This window comes from Arctopsyche grandis, chromosome 2 (assembly GCF_051622035.1).
Source record: "Arctopsyche grandis isolate Sample6627 chromosome 2, ASM5162203v2, whole genome shotgun sequence".
In the NCBI taxonomy this organism is placed as follows: domain Eukaryota; kingdom Metazoa; phylum Arthropoda; class Insecta; order Trichoptera; family Hydropsychidae; genus Arctopsyche; species Arctopsyche grandis.
This window is the reverse complement of record NC_135356.1, coordinates 4587379-4591449: the sequence shown is the minus strand read 5'-3', so window position 1 is coordinate 4591449 and position 4071 is coordinate 4587379.

Here is a 4071-nt window from a genome sequence, read left to right as displayed (position 1 = left end):
TTATGAGCAGAGTGAGCACGGGTTCGAGTTTCACTAGAGTCCCGTTGCTGGCCAGACCACGATTTGTGTCTCCAGGTCGATCGTTTCCTTTCAGAGTTTGCCAATTTTTCTGATTTTCATTGAAAAGGTTCCTGTAAATTGGCATTTCCTTTCCGATCTCTCTTGCAAACCTCAAGTTATTGGTGTTGCTCAAACGCGCATGTTTATAGAAAATTCGAGCAAAGGCTAGTGAGAAAAATAGCTCGATGATACATCTCGTGTTGTGTCCCTGAATCTATATTTAACATGCTCAATATAAAACGCCTATCGGCGTTTTGCAGGCCCATGGACTTGTCAGCAAAATGCCGATCGGCGTTGGTCATCATTCAAAGGGTTAACAATAACAAGTACTCAGCGGTTCTATCCAATTTCTGTTACAACGGGCTTAACACAAAAATCTTCTAATACTTACTGCATATAACGGTAAACGGATTATTTCGCACATTGTGCGCACACGACAATCGTTGCCACGAAAATTGCGATTACGGAATATCTGGCACTCAAGTTCTCGTTAATAGCGTTCGATAGTTTGCGTGTGGATCGCGTTCGATGGACGTGTTTTTTAGTGACGTGTGACAAAACGTTTTGTGAGGAATAATCACCGAACCGTATATAACAATGTAGTAAATACTGAAAACGTTTTATTTTTCTTCTTTTGGTATTTTTATTATATATTCTACATATCTTATTATTGGTTCGGTGATTATTGGTTACAAAGCACTCGCCCAAAAGTCACTCTATAACGGAACATCTGGCAGTCGAAATGTCCATCATACTAACGATAGCTATCATATTAACGAGAAATCAAGCGCCAAATATTCCGTATTCGCGATTTTCATGGCAAAAATTGTCTTTTGAGCGTTCGCAATGTGACTTATAACACTGTTCGACAAATGATGACTTTTTTGGTATAGAGATGAGATATGACTTTTCTTATAGATCTATGCCCAGTGAACACGAATCTGGTAATAAAAATGTTGATTGGCTCGAGATACGGAGATATATGTGTTTTTTAAATCGCGCGATTTTTCTATATCTTGGTGTTGTTCGGTCCATGTCTCAAAATCTGTCAATTTTCTGTTCAAAATGAATATTGGAATCTATAGTCGGGTATTTTATCTTTCATTTGAAGTACTTTTCAACTTTCAAATCTCTCTAAGTAGTCGTCCTCTGTCAAAAGTCAAATCAAAAGTCAAAAGTACGTATTTTTACTTGGGATTTTTTCCCACTGTTAAGAGGGCTGTACACCCGAAACCTTAATTTTGTTGCCGTTCCTTTCTTCGATATATACGAGTGTATTGAGTGAATGTATATATTGAGTGAATGCGACAATATACATACATATATAAAAAAATTTCATCATCGGTATGAGAAAGATATTTTCTATGCAACTGTGCATAGAAAATAAAGACCGCTAAATAAGCACGCTGGACTCTTTTCTTGGGTGTAAAAAAGAGGCGATTTTATAGATGTTTGGCGGCTCCCAGCTCCTATAAAAAAATAACTAATCAAAGAAATAAAAGCACAGATGCATGCCAATGGTAGATATCCATACCATATTAAAAAATAATTTCTCTAGTGGCATAATTGAGGGAGGGAGAAGTGTAATTCGTTTGTATGAACAAGGCGCTGGTGTCCAGCCCTCTTAATACTATTTTCTATTGAAACATATTTATTGGGATAGTGTTATGGCCACACTATTTTTTGTTTTCGTTTAAGAGGGTTAATTGGAAGTGTGCTGAATTTTAAATCGGTAAAATTGTACTATTATTTACTCGTATTTACACGAATCTGAATTGAATTAATAGGGATTATATATTAAATTGTCTTTTTATGAGAATTAAATAAAATTCCACTTAAAAAAATCATATTTCGACTATTCTTGTGGATTAATAAGAAAAGTTCTATTGATAAACTCGATAAAATAAACGAATCCATCAGATCTATAAGAAAAGTCATATCTCATCTCTGAACCATTTTTTGTGTCGAACGGTGTAATCCAATTGCCCTCATTATTGTTATGAATATTTTTATTTTTTATTTATATAAAGTCAAACCCTGTGGGTCTATCGGCTTTGTCACCTTCCCCATGTATGTATTTAAATAAATAAATAAAACGTAACCTTCTTTGATCTGTCTGACCTTTTACATAAATTGAAGATTCGCAACACCTATGTACATATTTATCAGACGCGCGATGCGATTAATTCTCGCCATTGTTTTTAAGTATAATATGGTATTATATATATGTACATCATCATCATCATCATCATTTACAGCCATTCGCCATCCACTGCTGGATGAAGGCCTCTCCAACACGCTTCCACTCGTCTCTGTTTTGCGCAACACTCATCCATCTCATTCCGCACATTTTCCTAATTTCGTTCACCCATCTTCCTTGCGGTCTTCCTTTTACTCTTTTGCCTTCTCTCGGGTACCATTCAAGCACTTCTTTTGTCCACCTTTCGTCCATCCTCCTAGCTACGTGACCCGCCCATTGCCATTTCAATCTCTTCACTCTATCCACTATGTCCACTACCCTTGTCATATTTCTCACCCACGTGTTCCGCTTCCTGTCTTTCCTCGTTATGCCAAGCATACAGCGTTCCATACTTCTTTGAGTGCATTGGATTTTATTTTGCATCTTGGCGTTCAGTGTCCAAGTTTCACATCCATACGTCATCACTGGCAAAACGCATTGATCAAAGATCCTTTTCTTCAGGCAGAGTGGCATTTTTGATTTAAAAACAGCATTCATCCGTCCAAATGCACTCCACCCCAATTTCATACGTCTCTTTATCTCTTCATTTTTACTACCAGACATGTCAATTATTTGACCTAAATATAAATAATTATTTACTACTTCTACTGGTTTATCATCTAAGGGGATGCTATCAGGCATGCAATAACTATTGAACATTAGTTTAGTCTTATCTACGTTAATTTTTAATCCTACTTTTCTACTTTCCCTGTCCAGCTGTGTTAGTCTGATAAGTAGGTCAGCTGAATCACGAGCTACTAAAACTATATCGTCTGCGAACCGAAGGTGACTCAAAAAGCGACCATTGATGCTTACTCCGGCTGTATCCCAATCCAATTTCCTGAAAAATCCCTCAAGCACCGCATTGAATAACTTGGGCGAGATTGTATCTCCTTGTCTTACTCCTTTTCCTATGCTAAATCTATCTGTACCTGAAAAAATTTTAACTGAAGCTGTGGCATTCTTATATATTGTAGCTAACAGTCCCACATAGGGTTCCGGCACTCCCTGTGTTTTTAGAGCGTTAAGTACTGCATTATGACTAACTGTATCGAAGGCTTTCTCATAATCGACGAAACCTAGGCACAGTGGCCGTTGATATTCGTTGGCGCGCTCGATTAGTTCGCCAACTACTTGGAGGTGGTCCATTGTGCTGAAATTTGCCCTAAACCCTGCCTGCTCTATAGGTTGGTTCTCGTCGAGGATATTCTTCAGCCTTTCTGTAATAACCTTCGTGAAGAGCTTGTAGACCGCTGAAAGTAGACTAATGGGTCGGTAGTTCTTGATATCGCTTTTGTCGCCTTTTTTGTGTATTAAAATGATAGTTGCGTTATTCCATCCTTCTGGTATAGCTTGGTTCTGGATGCATTTGCTGAAAAGCCTAGCTAAGATATTAATTAGGGGGGGGCCGCCACATTTTAGTAAGTCGATGGGAATATTATCTTCCCCTGGGGTTTTACCATTCTTTGCAGTTTTTAGCGCGGCCTCTACTTCGCTAGGCAATACTGCAGGAACCCTTTGGCCGTGTGTCGATTCCAGAGTGGGGAATTGGCCGTTGTCGTTCTCGTATAGTTTTGCATAGAACGTGTAAACTCTGTCTATGATTTCTTCTCTATTCCTAATTATTACTCCGCTCTCTGATCTGATTGCGATCATTTGGTTTTTGCCTAAGAAAAGATCCTGTTTGCACTTTTTCAGGCTACGGTTATTCTTAATGGTATTTTCTATTAGCTTGCTGTTAAAATCCCTGACATCCCTGACTATTCTCTTCT